This window comes from Bombina bombina, chromosome 1 (genome assembly GCF_027579735.1).
Source record: "Bombina bombina isolate aBomBom1 chromosome 1, aBomBom1.pri, whole genome shotgun sequence".
NCBI classification, from domain to species: domain Eukaryota; kingdom Metazoa; phylum Chordata; class Amphibia; order Anura; family Bombinatoridae; genus Bombina; species Bombina bombina.
In genome coordinates, this window is record NC_069499.1 from 802,695,218 (window position 1) to 802,716,467 (window position 21,250).

The following is a 21,250-nucleotide window of genomic DNA, read 5'->3' on the forward strand; positions in this document are numbered from 1 at the left end:
TGAAGAAAAACAATAGCAGACATACATTAAATGTATATACATCAAGTCATATACACAATTAATTGAACTAAAATATTTATCAATTTACTTATTACTCATTGTTGGAGTTTTTATTATTTATATAAAAAAAGAAAAAAAAGAAAAAAAAAGGAAAAAAAGGAGAAAGAAAACAAACAAACAAAAAAAAAAAAAAAAAAAAAGGGGGGGGGGAAGGAAAAGGGGAAAGGGGAAGGGAAATCCCGATTCTCTCTAACCCTCACCGATTCACCAAATACCCAGCAGAACTATCTGAGTTCTTAAATGGAAAAATCAAATAATCAATTTCTCTCTCAGAGAATATATTCATTGATTTACCAAATACCAAGCAGAACTATCTCTGAGTTCTTAAATGGAGAAATCAAATAGTCAATTTCTCCCTCAGGGAATATCTTAATGAACGGTGCCCATTTATCAAAAAAGTTCCTTACGTCAAGTTCATTATCTATGTTTGTATTTTTTTGTTCTAAAATGTATTGTTTCTTTAGGTGATTCCTAATTTCGGGGATAGTTGGTAATGATCTCGATTTCCATTTCTTGCAAATCAAATATCTGGTAGCTAAAATGGACAAGTTTACTAATTTCTCATTAGGCTGACGTCTATCCTCAAATTTTATACATAGTATAATCTGAAACAATGACAGAGCTATTAATTAAATTTTTTATTTATTCTTAAGCCAATATTCTAGCTTACTCCATAGATTTCTTAGTCTAGGGCATTGCCAGAACATATGAATTAAATCTGCAGCTGGGTAGGAGCATTTGGGGCATTTGTTAAATTCCTGATTTCGAACTCTGAGGCCTCTTTCCGGGGTGAAGTATGCCCTGTGTAAAAGTTTTAAATGTGCGTCACGCCAGTTAGAAGAAAGGGTAGTTTTTACTACTTTGCTCACTGATAATTGAATAGTTTTTGGTTCAATATTACTATGTGGAATTAGGGCATTCCAAGTCAGAGCCAGGTTCTCCAAAATAGAAGTACCTTTATTGATACCCAAAATATAATAACAAGGAGCAATGGACATGGAGCTATTTTTAGTTATTGTTAGCCAGTTTTCCAATTTGCCAAGAGTCCAACTCCATCCAACCTTATGGGTAAGATCACGGGCATAATGCCTTATCTGCAGATATGCAAAAAAGTCTTTATTTGGCAGATTGAATTCACTCCTTAGCTCTTCAAAGGACTTAACACACTTTCTGTCCTGATCAATTAAATATATAACCCTATCTAAACCAACGTTATGCCATTTATTAAAGACCAGAGAATCTAGGCCTGGTTGGAAATTAGGGTTTCCAATCAGGGGAAGGTATTTTGATGCTATACAATTTATTGAAAGAGATTTAGTTAACTTATACCACGCTTTAAGAGGATTCGTAATGAATTTAAGTTGTTTAATACCTATTGGAAGGTCTCTTAGCTCAGAGTGCGCCAAAGCTACTGGTGAGAATGGTTCACATATATTTAATTCAAGTTCATTGTTTAAAACATAGTTCTTAAAGAAAATCCAGTCTGCTACTATGCGAGCTAGGAAACATAAATTATAAGATCTTAAATTTGGTAATGCTAGGCCTCCCAGCTCTCTTGGCACAACCAGTTTAGAAAAGGCTATCTTAGATCGTTTCCCCTGCCAAATAAATTGCCTAATTGAGGAGTTCATTGACCGAACATCTTTTTCAAATAAGATTACTGGGACATTCTGGAGGATGTAAAGCAGCTTTGGAAGTAGAACCATCTTAAATAAGGCTGACCGACCAGATATTGATAGTGGTAGATTTTGCCAGGCTTTAAGCCTTTCTTTTAGGTGAGCAAGCATTGGGGTTACATTTACTTTATATAGATCTCTCAAATCGATTGGGATATGGATTCCTAAGTATTTAAAAGATTCTGTTACCACTCTAAAGGGTAAATCTAAATTGCTTCTAGAACTTTTCCTAAGCCAGAACAACTCGGATTTTGAAGCATTTACTTTATACCCTGAAAATGCACCAAAGTGATCGGTAATTCGCAGGAGCTTTGGAATATTCTGATCAGTATTGGACAAGTAAACAAGTAAGTCGTCTGCATATAATCCAATTTTCATTTCATGATTTCGGATTTTTATACCCTCCAGAGAGCTCCTTATCATGATTGCCAGAGGTTCTATGGCTACATCAAAAAGGAGCGGGGAGAGAGGACATCCCTGCCGTGAATCCTCTATTTAATGCAATTGGAGAAGAAATATCATTATTAATAATCAAGCTTGTAAAAGATTGGTTATATAAATTCTCTACGAACTTAGGGAGATTGCCCTTGATCCCAAACTTTGTTAGAGAAATAATTATATGCTTATGAGTTACTAGGTCAAAGGCTTTTTCTGCATCAATTGACAAAATGGCCAAATCCGGGAAGTTCTCTCCCCCCGCCTCCCGTGCAGGTAGCCTCTGGATATATTCCATAGTAACAAGTAGTTCCCTAATTTTTGCTGTAGAGTTGCGATTATTAAGGAAGCCAGCTTGGTCCGGATGGATTACTTTTGATAAAATAGTCGGAAGCCTAGTTGCTAGAATTGAAGTGAGGATTTTGTAGTCCGAATTTAACAGAGCGATTGGTCTATAAGACTCTTTGCGTGTGGGGTCTTTCCCCTCTTTCAAAATCAAAGTAGTGAATGAGGAAGAAAAGGAGGATGTAACCTGTTTATCATTGATAAAGATATCATTATACAAATTGCCCAGGTAAGGGGCTATCTCTGATGATAAAATCTTATAGAACTCATTGGGTAGTCCATCCGGGCCAGCCGCTTTGTTAAGAGAGAGTTTGGTAATTGTTTTTTCAATTTCTTCTTGAGACTATCAATTGCTTCAGAAGAAGCTATGGGGTGTGTAATATTATTCCAAAATTCAGTCGCTTTCTCTATGTTAAAATCTTTGCTAGTGTATAATTCCTGAAAATATTGATGAAATACGCCTGAAATTTCTTCGGGCTTTGATAGATATTTCCCATTGTACTGAATTTTATCTATAGTAGATTTTTTGTTCTCGTTCTTAATTAATTTGGCTAACATTTTGCCAGACTTGTTGCCAAATCTATACATTTTGGCTTGCGGTCTAAGCTCGTTATGGGTTTCCTGGGCTATAAAGAAAGTATCTCTTGCAGCTTTGGCGCGTAAATATCTTGCCCAGTTTAAGGAAGTTCTTTCAAGTAGAAAAAGGTTATAAGAGTTGATCACTGAGTTACAAACTTCCTTCTCTCTTGCCTTCCTTCTCTTGTTTTGTATAGCAGTATATGCAGTAATTTCGCCTCTGAGAACTGCCTTAGCAGTTTCCCAGAAGATATCTGTACGATCTATATAGTTATTATTAAATTGAGCATATTCCTTAAATTTATTCCTAAGCCAATCTTTGAACTTCAAGTCAGTGATAGAATAGTAAGGAAAAAAGAATCGTAAGGTCTTCAATTTCGATTGAGCAAAATTAAGCTCAAGGGAAATAGGCCTGTGATCAGACAGGAAAATCGGCATTATCCCTGTTTTTACCTTTGTGGTAATTAATCGATCATCAATTAAAAACAGATCAATCCTAGATAACGTTTTGTGAGCCTTGGAAAGACATGTGAAATCCTGTGTATCAGGATTCTGAGATCTCCAAATGTCTCGTATAGCAAGATTCTGTTTAATTTTATTAATCATTTTAGAGTCAAGGCTATCTTTCTTTTGTTTTAAAAGCTTGGTGTTTCTTCTAAGTCTATCTATAGGGCAATGTGGGGCCATATTAAAGTCTCCCCCCAGGATTAGGTAGCCTTCACTACTTAGAAGGAGTTTGGCCTGAAGCGAATCCCAAAATTCAGGATCAGTTTTATTCGGGCCATAGACATTGCAAAGTGTGTATTTCACTTGACCTATTTTCATTTTGACCAGGACATACCTGCCCCCAGGGTCGACCTCAGAGCATAAAATCTCCACTTGGGCTCTTTTACCTATAAGTATAGCGACCCCCCGTTTCTTTCCGGAGCTCGCAGCAGCAAAAACTTCCTTTACCCATGATGACTTTAATTTTAGTGATTCCTCTAGGTTTAAGTGGGTTTCCTGTATAAATCCAATATCAGCTTGAGCTTTCCGTAAGTGGGTCAGAATTGCCTTTCGTTTAATGGGGGATGAAATTCCCCCTACATTCCAAGATACAAGTTTAAGATTATCTAGTTTTTGCGTCATTTATCTCTAAGCAATATAGAGAGATAAAGGAAGATAGGAGAGCTGGGGAGGGGGAGAGAACCAGGGGGGAGAGGATACGGGAAGGGAAAAGAGGGAAAAAAAATAAAAAATAAAAAATAAATAAATAAAATCTCCAAGAAAAAAATTAGAATGAAGAGAAGGGGATCCCCTATCCCCAAACCTATAGCTGCCTTCGTCATAAACCTGTCCTCTGAGATATTAAAGAATAAAACAAGGTTATATTGTATATTTATGTGTCTAAGGTCTTAGAGAGCTTTTCTGCAGCTTGGCCATCTTCAAATATATGTGTTGTCTCCTTTACTACCACTCTAAGTTTAGAGGGATAGATCAGAGCAGCTCTGTACCCATGTTGGATAAATTTAGAGCAGATCGGGGCCAGCTCTCTTCTTTTAAGAGCTGTGTCCGCCGAGAAATCTTGGAAAATCAAAATCCTATTGTCCTCTATAAGGATTGGTTGATTTTTACGAAAATACTGCAATAGTAAGTTTTTAAGTAGTCTTGCGATTACAGGTCTAGGTCTACTACTATTCCTACTGTCTGAGCGGGGGGTACCTATTCTGTGGGCTCTCTCTACTATGATCGGTGGGTGTGTGGGTGGAATTTTTAAAGCTTTAATGAGTGTGTCAGATATAAAAAAATCAAGATTTTCAAATTGTTTTCTCTCAGGAAGACCTATTATTCTTATATTGTTCCGTCTGGAACGGTTTTCAAGATCTTCCAACCTATCAATTATTTTTTGCAAGTTTTTACTTGAGGTCTCAAGTTTAGCACTATATCAGGTTGCTTGATCTTCCAAATCTGAGACCCTCTGCTCTACTTCCTGCAACCTATTAGAGAACTGCCTTACCTCTTGAGTTAAGGAGGAAATATCTTGTTTAATTTCAGATTTAAGTGTCTCAAATTTAGGTGCAAGTGCATCTGCAATGTTGGTCACTAAAGTCTGCATATTGAGAATTTCTGGTAATGCTGCGGCATTAATAGAATTTATTTGAGGGTCAGTAGCCTGATCCTGTATGTTCTTGAGTTTCCTATCCCTATGCCTACCTGCCATATTTGGGGAAGGTGTTTTAGAAGAGTTAGAGAGGAATTTATCCATGTATCACGTGATTAGAAATTTAAGTGAAGAAGGAAACGTTTAATATAACGTTTCTAATAAGTGAGTGCAACCAAAAAAAAAAAAAAAAAAAAAAAAAAAGGGGAAAGGAAGTGTAAATGTGATTTGTAGTGTTTAAGGTTATTTAATTAAGAAAAGGTGAGGTTGTGCAGTGTAGGGGAAGTGAGAAACTTGTGTAGTGGGGCACAAAAGGCCTGAAAGTGCAAAAAAACTCTAAGCCAGTTAGTAATAAACTCCAGCAAAGGTATAGGGTAATATCGCTCAAGTACTAGAATAGAATTCTAGGAGAAGAGAAAAGAAAAAAGAGACAATGAAGGAGGGAGGGAATAAAGAAAAAGGGAACCTCAGACGAAGAGAATATACAGTCAGTACCAAGAAAAAAAAGTTTTAGCCTAAAAAAGCATCAAGTCAGTTTTTATCAACTGTTGCTCTAATGATTGAGCCTCACAGATATAGGGTTATCTACCTCCAAGTATGAAAGGGTGACTCCTATAATTTTAAGTTAGAAAGTGCCTCTTGATAAATAGTAATTTAGTCCCAATATTGACAATTTAGCCACTATTCACTCTATAATAATTGCAATATTTCTGTTGATAGCTAAACGTCTCTGTACCATCTCGTATAATCAGACAATTTGACAAATACTTAAATTCAGACAAAATTCCTCCTTATTTCAACAATTAGACGTATAAAAAGTGTCTTGAATCAGCAAACATTGTTTAGGTATAAAGTAAGGTTCTAAACCATAGCATGAATCATAAGTATCAGTAGAAGGAGGTTAGTTAGCCCTCCTCCCTAGGGTTTAAGTAGTATAATTAGTTAGCTTTACTAATACAGTGCAAATTTACTGAATACATTTACAATAAAAAAAAAAACCACAAAAAAAAAACACCACTTCTCTGATACTTAATAGTTACAACAGTTCTATTAGGAGCTGAATATCATCCTATGTAGGTTTATCATGTTTAAAGCTATTTGATTTAGAGCAAAAAAAAAATTAAAAAAAAAATTCCTCCCTATTTCTATACTTAAATTTATAGAGAAGGGGCTTTTAGTTTAACATACTTTTAAGGGAGACCTTAAAATTAATTACCAAGCTTAGCTAGAAGATGTATCCCTGTGCTTTTTACCTAGGATACATTAACATGCCCATAGATGAGTTATACAATATCAGCAGCCTTATTTACAGAGCAGGTTAGAATTCCATTACTTTCAGCAAGTTGTATCGAAATTTAAATGAGAAGACAAAAAGAAAGGCTACATGCAACTTATGGCATATACACACTTGAGTGGCCAAGTATCTCCAAAATTAACCCTTATCCTGCCTTTCCTAAGCAGGCTTTACTAATACAGTGCAAATTTACTGAGTACATTTACAGTTAGAAAACAAACAAACATAAATTTATCTGCTAGAATACCTCTAAACACATGAGCAGGTTAGAATTCCATGACTTTCAACAAGTTGTATCAGATTTAAATGAGAAAACAAAAAGAGAGGCTACATGCAACTTATGGCCTATACACACTTGAGTAGCCAAGTATCTCCAAAGTTAACCCTTATCCTGCCTTTCCTAAGCAGAGACAGATACAGAGTGTCTATTAAGACTTTTCACCTCCTCCCTGGTCTGTGTAGTTATAAGTTATGGCAATGGGGAGGGGGGCCGCAACCCTTGGGTACAAACAGAAAGTCACTTGGACGTTACCCAATGTTCCACTCTGGGGACCCCTCTGGAACTGCAGTACTCCTCTTCAGCACAGACCCCCTCACGCAGCACCGGTGGGAGGGGGGTGCGCTCAGTCACGGTCGCCAATTACAGCAAACAGATCCAAGGACCAATGATCGCCGGGGGCGACAGGCTCTGTGAGGGGAATTACGGGCTCCAACAAGGCATACCAGACACCAGTAGCGGTCCGCGTCCCTCACGCAGCATCGGTGGGAGGAGACAGCGGACCGTGAACAGCTGTGAGACCGGCCCCCCTGTAGCAGGCAACAAGGACAGCTCAACTTCGCTGTACGCAAGCTGAACCAGCAGCCTCCACACCCGGGCAGAGCAGCGGAGCCCACAGGTACAATCCAGCAACTGTCACGATTTGGCTTGTTGGATGATGAGCAGGCGGGTCGTCCCACCGAGTTCAGCAGCCAAATCAAGGGTAGCCCTAGGACAGGCTCTGGAGCAAAAGTCTCTTAGATTTATCAGAGTCCGACCTCCGTTTCTGAATCAAGGAGGGTATAAATGTAATTAGAGCAAGTTAGTAGGGAAAGGCTTCTCCCCCTATAACAGGGGAATATGCCCAGTCAGGTCAGAAGGCAGGTCCCCTAGCCGAGGCAGCATGCAATTTTGTGCAATATTGTGGCACTATTCGGATCCAGCAGCGGTTGAATTGCTGAGCAGGCCACCCAGTATCTTAGGGTTTAGGCGCGAAGAGTTCGCCAGCAGCTTGCAGTGGAGGTAATGCTGAACAGGTGTCTCACCTGACCACACACCTGTGCTCCTCCTCCTAGATCAGCCAGACAGAGCTCGATAGATCATACAATTTTAAACAACTTTGCAATTGACTTCTATTATCATTTTTGCTTCATTCTCTTGGTACTGGGAGTTAGTTGAACACATTGGTTAACCAATGACAAGAGGCATATATGTGCAGCCCTCAATCAGGAGCTAAAACCCAGCTCCTGAACATACCTAGATATACTTTTCAACAAAGAAAACCAAGAGAACAAAGCAAATTATATAATAGAAGTAAATTAAAAAAGTTGTTTAAAATTGTATTCTGTAGTTGAATCATGAAATATTTGTTTTGGGTTTCATGTCTCTTTAAAGGTACATAAAACTATTTTTTTTTATTTCATGATTCAGAGAGAACGTAATTTTAAACAACTTTCTATTTTACTTCTATTATCACATATGTTTTGTTCTCTTTGCATCTTTTGTTGAAAAGCAGGGAGGTAAGCTTGTTTGGAGCACTATATGGTAGCAGTTTTGCAAGAATGTTATCCATTTGTAAGAGCATTAGATAGCAGAAATACTTCCTTTCGTGTAGACACTTACCTAGCTATCTCCCCAACAAAGAATATCATCGGAATGAAGCTAATTTCATTATAGAAATGAATTGGAAACTTGTTTAAAATGGAATGCTCTGTCTGAATCACAAAATAGCATTTTTGGGTTTCATATCCCTTTATGATATTCAGTTTGAATATCAGGCAATTCAATAAAAAAACACCCAATTTTTGTATATGGTCTTTTTGGATCATCAAAATGTTTTGCTTCTGACTAATGAAAATCACAAAAAAGGGAATTATTATGTCCCATCCCTTTATTGTCAACCCCAGTTATGCTGATCACCTGCACCAAGTTGCAGGGAGAGGTTATCAACTTAAATCAAAAAGCTTTCTTCCTCCCTTACACAACCCCAGGCACTCTCCCATTCTTAAACCCTCTTGACACTCTTCCATGCTTACACAAATCCTCCAGGTATTCTACAAGTCTTAAGTGCACCCTCTAGGCCAGTGGTTGCCAACCGCGGTCCTCAAGGACCCCCAACAGTCCTGGTTTTCATTATAGCTGAACCAGTGCACAGGTGAAATAATCAGCTGATGGATGAGAGCAGGTTGGTTACAGATCAGCTGATTACTTCACCTGTGCACTGGTTTAGCTATAATGAAAACCAGGACTGTTGGGGGTCCTTGAGGACCGCGGTTGGCAACCACTGCTCTAGGCTATTTTCTACCCATACCGAGGCATTTTCCCACTCTTATTAGAACATACCCTGGGTGCTCTGCCATACTTACACACTTGCACACGCACTCGGGTTCTCATCTACTTTTACAGACACTCACCAGGTGCTTTACCTTCCAAGAGCACATATGTAAAGTACATTGGCATCCAGCTTTGTGAAGTTGGAATCCCATGTAATTAAATTGTGAATATAAATATACCATTCATTAGTACTACATTTGTGCTTCAAAAATGGACGTTGGTTTCATTTCAGAGATATTGCACATTATATTTTCGCTCATGTGACCTCAATATCCGCCCACTTTCCACCCCATAAATATACCATTGGTTAATGCTACGTTTGTGCTGATTTATGCTGCAAAAATTAACATTTTTGCCGGTTTCGTTTCTGAGATATTGCACTTTATATTTCAGCCCATGGGGCCCATTTATCAAGCTCTGAATGGAGCTTGTGGGCCTGTGTTTCTGGCGAGTCTTTAGACTCACCAGAAACAGCAGTTACGAAGCAGCGGTCTAAAGACCGCTGCTCCATAACCCTGTCCACCTGCTCTGATGAGGGGAACAGGAATCGCCGGAATTCAACCCGATCGAGTACGATCGGGTTGATTGACACCTCCCTGCTGTTGGCTGATTGGCCGCGAGTCTGCAGGGGGCGGCCAATCGGCCAACAGCAGGGAGGTGTCAATCAACCCGATCGTACTCGATCGGGTTGAATTCCGGCGATTCCTGTTCTCTTGTGAGCTGCTGGTGCAATGTTAAATGCAGAGAGCGTTCTGCTCTCCACATTCAGCGAGGTCTTGCCGACCTGATCCGCACTGTCGGATCAGGTCCACAAGACCTTTGATAAATAGGCCCCCATGTGACATCATATCGGTCCACTTTCCACCCCATGTAATTAAATCATGAAAAAAAATACCATTGGTTAGTGCTAAAATACCATTCGTTAGTGCTACATTTGTGCTGATTCGTGCTGTAAAAACAAGCGTAAGTACCGGTTTCATTTCAGAGAGCTTGCACATTATATTTTAGCTCATGTGACCTCAATCTCCGCCAATTTTCCACCTTATGTAATTAAATTGTGAAAAACAATACACCATTCGTTAGTGCTGATTTGTGCTGCAAAACAAACGTTGATTTAATTACATGGGGTGGAAAGTGGGCGGAGATGAGATCACATGGTACTGAAATATAAAGTGCAATATCTCAGAAACAAAACTGGCACAAATGGTCATTTTTACAGCACAAACACAGCACTAATAAATGGTGTATTGTTTTTCACAATTTATTTACATGGGGTGGGAAGTGGGTGGATATTGAGGTCACATGAGCTAAAATATAATGTGCAATATCTCAGACACAAAACCTGAAAAAATATTCATTTCTACAGCACAAATCAGCGCAGACGTAGCACTAACAAATGGTATATTTTTTATGATTTCATTACATGGGGTGGAATCTAAAAATAGAAAAAAAGACAGATGCGCCACATGGCCCAATATTGTTTGTTCCAAAGATGTATAGTGGTAGTGTATAAGGTTACACTCACATGTATTGTAGCACTCCAAATAGTGCAGTGGGAGCAGTCTGGGATGTATGACAGTACCCACAGACCGACCTCTTGAGAGAGATAGGAGATCTGTGATATAAAATACAAAAGACACAAAGGTGCCTATATGGCCTAGTACAATTTAAACCAAGGGGAATGCAATATAGTTGGTATGATATGCACTCACATTTGTTGTAGCATCTCCTGTGATGATAATATGGCAAGATGGGATCAATACATTTACCCAACAGACTTGTGCAAGGCAGGCAGGATACGCCAAATCTCCAGGAGGTCCAAAGGGCCAAAGTAATTGGTCCAAATAATATCAAAATGATGCAAACAGATTTATAAACAAGCGACACGTTTCTCAGCCACAGACTGTTTCATCAGGCTTATAAAAAATTATAAAAAACACTTGCTATATATACACCAAACAATTGAGTCAAGATAATTAGTCACACTTGTAGGGGGAGTGGCTCATAGACAACTAGACTCATGTAATAACCAATCACAATTCATTTAACAAAATGTAACAAACATATTTAAACATTGTAGACATAGCAACAAATTGATAAACATTAGTCATGTTAAAAACATAGTGTCATTTCATAAGATCCCAAATAGTTGCAAACAATTTCATGTATTATGCAATAACAGGTGACCTCTGAAAAATACATGGAGTATAGTAACCACCTTTTACCCTAATAGTTCTATGGTTCATACAAATGGATTTGATTTCTTATTAGTTTTATAATTCATACAAATGGATTCGATTTCTTATTTTCATCCACACTGAGAGCAGAAAGTCCGATTCAATGCAAATATATTATATACACACTTTCAACCGATAAATCCTGTTAAACTTACTATATAAATCTCTCAAACTGCATTAGCTTCATTAGTGAGAGTAGTGGCGTCCAGCATTTCCTATTGCGCATGTCTCATACTAGCCTGTCACTCAATTGCGTATGTGGCTATCATAGGATTAGTAACCGTAAGAGTCATGGGGCAATGCCATAAGGGTGTGTCAGTACACTGTAGCCATAATGACAATCTAACAACCATAAAAATCAATAGATGTCATAAGGTTGCATCTATGTATTTTTAGTTGTAGCGAGTTTTAGCATTGCTTTTTCATAACGGGTATACCAGAGTACTGTAGCCATAGTAACAGTCTATCCACCATAAGCGTCATACGAGTGTCATAGAAGGTGTGTCCGTCCTTTAGAACTGTAGCAACCAATAGCGTCATTTTGTTTGCTTACTAATATATACAATGCTACTGCCTAAAGACAGGATTATTGAGTGCTTTTAATTCCCAAGTGCGATCGCCGGGTCAAAGCCAATAGTAATGTTCTATTGCTTTACTAGTCTATACTGACTTCAGTTCGTAAATGTATTAACTCTTTAACGTGTGAATATTATTTCATACTGTCAGAGTGTATAAGGTCAATCATTATCAAATATCGAGAAAATGCCCATCAGTGTCTTGTTAGAAAAACTTAATCGGATATTCTGACTAAAACAATAATAATAAGTGAATGAATGTGATATTTAAAGTGTGAACATGCTTATATGAAATAAACATAATAGTGTTCAGTTATTTATATGAAATAAAAAACAGAGTACAATTAGTAGAGAGAATATATGTATAGAAAAAACGTATTTATGTGTGGTAATATTCCCTCCAATAGTTAAAAAAACTAAAACCTAAAAAATAGTAAATTGGTCTAATAGTGGTAAAATTAAATTGTTAACATTATAACTAGTAGGTGCTAATGTCGGAGGCTGTAGTGATTCCTAGTATCAAGGATAACAAGTATCCTATACGATAGGAATGTTAATGCTGTCAATAAAATCAAAATTTATGTTTACCTGATAAATTTATTTCTCTTGTGGTGTATCCAGTCCACGGATCATCCATTGCTTGTGGGATATTCTCCTTCCCAACAGGAAGCTGCAAGAGGATCACCCACAGCAGAGCTGTCTATATAGCTCCTCCCCTAACTGCCACCTCCAGTCATTCGACCGAAAACAAGCAAGAGAAAGGAGAAACTATAGGGTGCAGTGGTGACTGTAGTTTAAAAATAAAAAACACCTGCCTTAAAATGACAGGGCGGGCCGTGGACTGGATACACCACAAGAGAAATAAATTTATCAGGTAAGCATAAATTTTGTTTTCTCTTGTAAGGTGTATCCAGTCCACGGATCATCCATTACTTGTGGGATACCAATACCAAAGCTATAGGACACGGATGAAGGGAGGGACAAGGCAGGCGCTTAAATGGAAGGCACCATTGCCTGTAAGACCTTTCTCCCAAAAATAGCCTCCGAAGAAGCAAAAGTATAAAATTTGTAGAATTTAGAAAAAGTATGAAGCGAAGACCAAGTCGCCGCCTTACAAATCTGTTCAACAGAAGCCTCATTCTTAAAAGCCCATGTGGAAGCTACCGCTCTAGTAGAATGAGCTGTAATTCTTTCAGGAGGCTGCTGGCCAGCAGTCTCATAAGCTAAGCAGATTATACTTCTTAGCCAAAAAGAAAGAGAAGTTGCCGAAGCCTTTTGGCCTCTCCTCTGTCCAGAGTAGACAACAAACAATGCAGATGTTTGACGAAAATCTTTAGTAGCTTGTAAATAAAACTTTAAAGCGCGAACCACGTCAAGATTGTGTAATAGACGTTCCTTCTTTGAAGAAGGATTAGGACACAGTGACGGAACAACAATCTCCTGATTTATATTTTTATTAGATACCACCTTAGGCAGAAAACCAGGTTTGGTACGTAACACTACCTTATCTGCATGGAAAATGAGATAAGGGGAATCACATTGTAAAGCAGATAACTCCGAAACTCTTCGAGCCGAGGAGATAGCTACTAAAAACAGATTTTTCCAAGACAAGAGCTTAATATCTATGGAATGCAAAGTTTCAAACGGAACCCCTTGAAGAACTTTAAGAACTAAATTTAAACTCCATGGCGGAGCAACAGGTTTAAACACAGGCTTGATTCTAACCAGAGCCTGACAAAACGCCTGAACATCTGGAACCTCAGCCAGACGTTTGTGCAAAAGAATAGACAGAGTAGAAATCTGTCCCTTTAAGGAACTAGCTGACAAACCCTTCTCCAATCCTTCTTGGAGAAAGGATAATATCCTAGGAATCCTGACTTTACTCCATGAGAAACCCTTGGATTCACACCAATGAAGATATTTACGCCATATCTTATGATAGATTTTCCTGGTGACAGGCTTTCGCGCCTGTATTAAGGTATCAATGACCGACTTGGAGAAACCACGCTTTGATAAAATCAAGCGTTCAATCTCCAAGCAGTCAGATGCAGAGAAATTAGATTTGGATGGTTGAAAGGACCCTGAAGTAGAAGGTCCTGTCTCAGCGGCAGAGTCCATGGTGGAAAGGATGACATGTCCACCAGATCTGCATACCAAGTCCTGCGTGGCCACGCAGGTGCTATCAAAATCACTGATGCTCTCTCCTGCTTGATCTTGGCAATCAGACGAGGGAGTAGAGGAAACGGTGGAAACACATAAGCCAGGTTGAAGGACCAAGGCGCTGCTAGAGCATCTATCAGTGCTGCCTTGGGATCCCTGGACCTGGATCCGTAACAAGGAAGCTTGGCGTTCTGACGAGACGCCATGAGATCCAGTTCTGGTTTGCCCCAAAGTTGAATCAACTGTGCAAATACCTCCGGATGGAGCTCCCACTCCCCCGGATGAAAAGTCTGTCGACTTAGAAAATCCGCCTCCCAGTTCTCTACTCCTGGGATATGGATAGCTGATAGATGGCAAGAGTGAATCTCTGCCCATAGAATTATCTTTGAAACCTCCAACATTGCTAGGGAACTCCTTGTTCCCCCTTGATGGTTGATGTAAGCTACAGTCGTGATGTTGTCCGACTGAAATCTGATGAACCTGACCGCAGCAAGCTGAGGCCAAGCCTGAAGAGCGTTGAATATCGCTCTTAGTTCCAGAATGTTTATTGGAAGGAGTGCCTCCTCCTGAGTCCACGATCCCTGAGCCTTCAGGAAGTTCCAGACTGCACCCCAGCCCAGAAGGCTGGCATCTGTTGTTACTATTGTCCAATCTGGTCTGCGGAAGGTCATACCTTTGGACAGATGGACCCGAGATAGCCACCAGAGAAGAGAATCCCTGGTCTCTTGATCCAGATTTAGTAGAGGGGACAAATCTGTGTAATCCCCATTCCACTGACTGAGCATGCAGAGTTGCAGCGGTCTGAGATGAAGGCGGCCAAACGGCACTATGTCCATTGCCGCTACCATTAAGCCGATTACTTCCATACACTGAGCCACTGAAGGGCGAGAAGTAGAACAAAGAACACGGCAGGAATTTAGAAGTTTTCACAACCTGGCCTCTGTCAGGTAAATCTTCATTTCTACAGAATCTATCAGAGTTCCCAGGAAGGAAACTCTTGTGAGAGGGGATAGAGAACTCTTTTCTTCATTCACTTTCCACCCATGAGACCTCAGGAATGCCAGAACAATGTCCGTATGGGACTTGGCAATTTGAAAATTTGACGCCTGTATCAGAATGTCGTCTAGGTAATGGGCTACTGCTATACCCCGCGGCCTTATGACCTCCAGAAGTGACCCCAGAACCTTTGTAAAGATTCTTGGTGCCGTAGCTAACCCAAAGGGAAGAGCCACAAACTGGTAATACCTGTCTAGGATAGATAGATATACATAGATTGATAGTTAGATAGAATCGATAGAAGAGAAATAGATAGATTTGTTAGATATTTAAATATTTAAACATTTTAGATTTTAATATTAAAATTATGTTAAGAAGTGCAATGCACATATGACTCTATGAGTGGTCGCACTGGCTGGCTGCTACGTAGGGCAGCAATTAACAACAGTATGCTGTGTAAGTCAGATAGACAGTTAGACACAGGCCTGATAGAAAATACAATTAGATTACACTAGCATAATGATTTAAAGACTTTTTTTTGGAAATTTAAAGAAAAAGGTTAAGCACATACATATGAGTCGTGGCTGATAGCCTTGGAAGGGCAGCTATTAAAAACAATAGGCTCTGTAAGTCGGATACACACACGCCTGATAGAAAATACTATTAGATTACACTAGAAAAATGATTGAAATTATTTTTTGGGGGGGGGAATTAAAAAAAGATTAAACACATATGAGTTGTGGCTCATAGACTAGGGAGGGCAGCAAGTAAACACAGTAGGCTCTGTATGTCAGCAAAACACACAGGCAGGATAGAAAATTATATTAGATTACACTAGCAAACAAATTTAAACTTTTTATATTAAAATTAAGGTGAAGAAGAATAGATATGAGTGCTGGGTGGCTGCCTGGCACAGACCAATTAACCAAAAGACTGAAAAAAAATGAGGTATATTAATGATGAGTGAGCCTGACAGACACAGGCCTGATAGTAAATGTAATTAGATTACACAAGCAAAATATTTTTTTATTTTTTTTAAAATTAAAAATAATGTTATAAACGGATATTAACACTGCTGGCTGCTGGCTGGCACAGAGCAATGAACTAGAGTATATGCTGTGTGACACTGGCCTGATAGAAAATGAAAAAAAATTACACTAGAAAAATAATTAAATTTTTTGGTTAGTTAAATTTAAACTAATGTTGTTAGGGAGATATCAGTGGTGGCAGTAATCACAGCATATGCTGTGAGCCTTAAACACACAGCCTGAAAGCCAGGCAAATGATAATAAAAAAAAAACGGAAAAAAACAAAAACGCACGAAATATAGCCCTAAAAAGGGCTTTTTGGGGTGCTGTGCTTGCAGCAGAGATGAGTGGAGTCCTTCTGGACTGTAAATACACTAGCCTAGCTATGTTTTTCCTATTAATGTCAGGAGCAAAAACACAACACGTCCTCTCATTAAGAAGGCAAGGTCGTTATGAGTCTAAAATGGCGGATTCCGAGTAGCTGGGAGGGTCTGTGAGGGAGTGTCTGATGTTGATTGGCTCTAATGTGTCAGGCGGCTGTGACATAAAGGGTCAAAGTTTCCACAATGATGACACATAGGGGCGGATCGAACATCGCCATGTGTTCGCCCACAAACGCGAACGCGAACAAGCTATGTTCGCTGTGAACCATTCGCGGGCGAACAGTTCGGGACATCACTAGTTATAATGTTAACAATTTAATAGTATAAGTCTATATTTTGTGTACTGTTCTGAGGGCGCCCCCTATCTTATAGAGTAACATAGGGTGGAAAGTGGGCGGAGAGGAGGTCACATGGGCTAAAATATAAAGTGCAATATCTCAGAAACTAAACTGGCACAAATGTTCATTTTTGAAGCACAAATCAGCACAAACGTAGCTCTAACGAATGCTGTATTGTTTTTCACAATTTATTAACATGGGGTTGAAAGTGGGCGGAGATTGAGGTCACATGAGCTTAAATATAATGTGCAATATCTCTGAAATGAAACCGGCACTAATGTTCGTTTTTGCGGCACAAATCAGCGAATGGTTTATTTGTATTCACAATTTAATTACATGGGGCGCCAACTTCACACAGCTTTGCCATCCTTATACACACATAGACATACTCTTCCTACCCTTTCGAACACCACCAGTTTTATTCCTACTTTTACACACACATCCTCTGGGCTCGCTTTGAAACTGCGCAGACCTCCAGACATTCTTTCACCCTTATGCATGGGTGTTCTTCCCACGTTACATAATGCCCACTCTCCTGCTCATAAGCCCACCCACCATCCTATTTTTCACTCTTACGCATATAGCCCCAGACACGACCACTTTTGCACACGTACATGCATCATTGTGCTCGTTAACTGAGCAGCTTCTGTAATTAAATGTACGTCTTTTGCTTGGTATCCAGTTGAAAGTTCATTTTCCTAAGAAGAGCCTTCTGAGGTAGGCTCAGGAGAGCATATGTGTCTTGAGCGATGTATGTATAACATAGTTACAAGTATTGTTGCAAACACTGCAGCCTTTAGTGCTTAAGGCATGCATGCTCCTGGTTCTACCTAGGTATGCTCTCATCAAAAGAACTGAGAGTACCAAAAGAAATAGGTAAATTATATAACAAAAGTAAATAAAAAATGTGTTTATTGTCAACAAAGTTAACAAAATGATCACAATCATTATGGGGCCGATTTATCAAGCTCCGTATGGAGCTTGATGCCCCTGTTTCCGCGCAAGCCTTCTAAAGACCGCTGCTCGATAACTTGTCCGCCTGCCCTGAGGCCGTAGACAGAAACCAACCCGATCAAATACGATCGGGTTGATTGCACCCCCTGCTAGCGCAATCGGGTTGATTGCACCCCCTGCTGGTGCAATGATAAATGCCGACAGCGTATGCTGTCGGCATTTATCGATGTGCAGCGGACATGATAGGCTACATCGTATCATGTCCGCTCGCACTATGATAAATCTACCCCTAAGACTCAAACATAGCCGATATTGTTAACTCACACAAGATTTGATCTGCATTTACCACACTTAGAACCGCCGATAATGGATGCTGATCATTGAAATATTACATGGGTTAAGAAGAAAGTGACAACTTATCTTCGAAAACTGGATTTTTTACAGTTCTCACACAGTAAATGGTGAAACTGCTAAATGACAAGGTTTTAAAGATAATCCGAAGTTGCAGAACTCGCTGTACATGCTGCAATTTCAAAAACCCACCATACAAACCCCAATTTCCAAACCTCACTCACAATGTACAAAAGAGGGTTTCTCTTGGTTGCATTTCTAAAAGTATAAGAAGATTGCAGTTTTTAACAGACAAGACTGAATGGCAAATACTGAACTCTAGATCACAAACACACTATTGCCAAAAGAAACCTTGTTACTAAAGATGAGAATACTCCACTTTATAATCCAAAATATGCAAATATGAATTATATACAAAAATATTAAGAGCTTGATTGCTAAACATTTCTCGATGTTGCTGTGTCCATTTTCTTGGGTTTCCTGCAGATCTTGTTAGATAGACAAGATATAATTTATCTGTCTATTAAATACATATACATAAGTAAATGTCAGTACCATCCACTACCGAAGTACTTTACAAAAGTACTGGAAATAATTTTAATGAATCTAAACCATTGTTTTAGAATGTATTGCAAATGCACAATATAATAGATTTATTCCAAATCATCTTGGAATAATGCCAAACACTGCAAAACTCAAGTTTTACACTTTATCAACACCCTGGGGTAGATTTATCATACCCCGGGCGGACATAATTCGCTATAGCGAACCATGGCTGCCCTGCATCGCTAAATGCCAACAGCATACACTGTCTGCATGTAACATTGCACAAGCAGTTCTGGTGAACTGCTTGTGCAGGGGGTGTCAATCAACCCAATCGTATACGATCGGGCGGATTGCTGTACGCCGTCTCAGAGCTGGAGGACGAGTTAAGGAGCAGCGGTCTTAAGACTGCTTCCTAACTCCTGTTTCCGGCGAGTCTAAAGGCTTGCACGGAAACAGAGGCATTGGGGCAGATACAGTGATTGTTAAATTGGCCCCCTTTGTGTGTTGAATTCGATTTGTCCATTTTGATACTAAAATAAAGTGCAAAATCAGTGCTCTGAAGGATTGTGATTGCTTGTGATTACTGTGTATTTATTGTGCGGGTAATATTCCTGCTTTCTGCTCGGATCCGTTCTGAACTTTTCCCAATACAGAAAAGTTGTTGTTGCTTGGATTGCAATCACTCTGAAGCAGGTGTCAAGTCCTACAAAAAAAAGTGTGGGAACTCACCAAAACTTCCACCCCCTCTCACAATTAATATTATTTTATATATACACACTTACACACCCTGTATTTATATGTACATAATCTATACACTTTGGTTAATGAAAGCAAATTAAATCCAATGAAGAATTGAATGGTTGTCTTTGGGCCTGAGGATCCTCCTCTGTCACCGAGTCTCACCCACTTAAGGTGCAATAGTCCTATTTCTGCTGAGGGGAGCTAAATAACCCCAGAACAAGCCACACAGAAATGTAAGAACCATGTGTTACACGCATTGCAGGGTGATCTCACTGCAGGATCGCTGAAAGGTTTGCATTTAGTGTATTGTACGAAGTGTTACTGCCCATTACTAGAGGATCTCACTAGAGGGTTAATCAGACTGTGCTCTAGCTCCTTCCACCAGCAGTGTTTACTGAAGTGTTTCTGTTCTCTGTCCAGAGGGAACTTAGTTCCTCCTGCAAAAATAGTGCAGGAACTTCGTTCCCATGCGTTCCCGCCCGACTTGACCCCTGCTCTGAAGTTTAAAAACATGGATCAGCAGAAAAAAACACTGATAAATGGGATAGGAATCAACCTCACTATTATGTGTAAATGGACTTACATTTTGTTTTGCCTAATGATTAATTATAAAAATATGAATTTATTTTCCTTTTTCTTTGATTTAATAATGTTTTATTAGAGTAACCTTTTTATGGTTGTTTACGTGATGTGTTTCCTTATACTTATAGTTCTCTATGTATGGTGTAGTAGTAGAATAAAAACTACCTTCACAATGTTTTTTGGAAATGGGCCTCTTGCATTTTCACTAAGTACCATTGGGGGGATAACCCAGTTTCTCTTTTGTCTTTTCAGTTTAGATTCCGATTTGAGAAAGCTCGCTTGGTCATCTGGGGAAAATTCCTGTGGGTCATCTGGGGAAAATTCCTGTGGGGGGAAAAACACATTGAAATAATTTGAAATAATATTTATTTGAAATAATTTAGTAGCATTTATTGAACTGAGCAAAATATTGTACACCAACATTGTTGCTTAAAGGACATTAAAGGGATATTGAAGTGTATAAATGACATGTTATAATTTGTGTGGAAGTCTTAAATGTTTAAACCTGGCGAATGGGTTCAACACATAGATAAAGTTCTGTTTGGGAGCTAGAGTACTGCTGGTACTGAGCAGGAAACAGGCAGTGAGACAACTGAACGTGTCAGTCTGACAATGTCGCCAGTCACAGGCTGTGTTCAGCTGCAAAATTTACAGCTCCCGGAAATAGCTTTACCTATTGTGTTCATTAAAGGGACAGTCTACACCAGAGTTTTGTATTGTTTTAAAAGATAGATAATTCCTTAATTACCCATTTCTCAGTTTTGCATAACCAACACAGCTATATTAAAACACTTTTTACCTCTGCGATTACCTTGTATCTAACCCTCTGCAAACTGCCCCCTTATTTAAGTTCTTTTGACAGACTTGCATTTTAGCCAATCAGTGCTGACTCCTAGGTAACTCCACGTTCATGAACACAGTGTTATCTATATGACACACATGAACTAACACCCTCTAGTGCTGAAAACCGGTCAAAATGCATTCAGATAAGAGGCGGCCTTCAAGGTCTAAGAAATTAGCATATGAACCTCCAAGGTTTAGCTTTCAACTAAGAATTCCAAGAGAACAAAGCAAAATTGGTGATAAAAGTAAATTGGAGTGTTGTTTAAAATCTGAATCATGAAAGTTTATTTTGGACTAGACTGTCCCTTTAAAATCAGAGAGCTCCACAGCAAGTAGCACCAAAATGACATGCTTTAACAAATTAGATCATATATATGTATGTGTTTATATATTGCTGTTT

General features: G+C 39.1%; 1 protein-coding gene across 2 annotated transcripts in view; it reads right to left on the reverse strand.

Moving 5' to 3' along the window:
* The window catches only part of LOC128645996 (5-hydroxyisourate hydrolase), a 78,000-nt gene extending 57,668 nt beyond the window's left edge, over window positions 1-20,332 (reverse strand). The window contains exon 1 of one of the 2 annotated variants that reach the window (XM_053699373.1): window positions 20,173-20,332. The gene's annotated coding sequence lies outside the window, so the exon portion shown is untranslated. The remainder of the gene's footprint in view (window positions 1-20,172) is intronic. The other variant, XM_053699374.1, reaches the window with a different exon arrangement.
* Window positions 20,333-21,250: the final 918 nt, after the last annotated feature.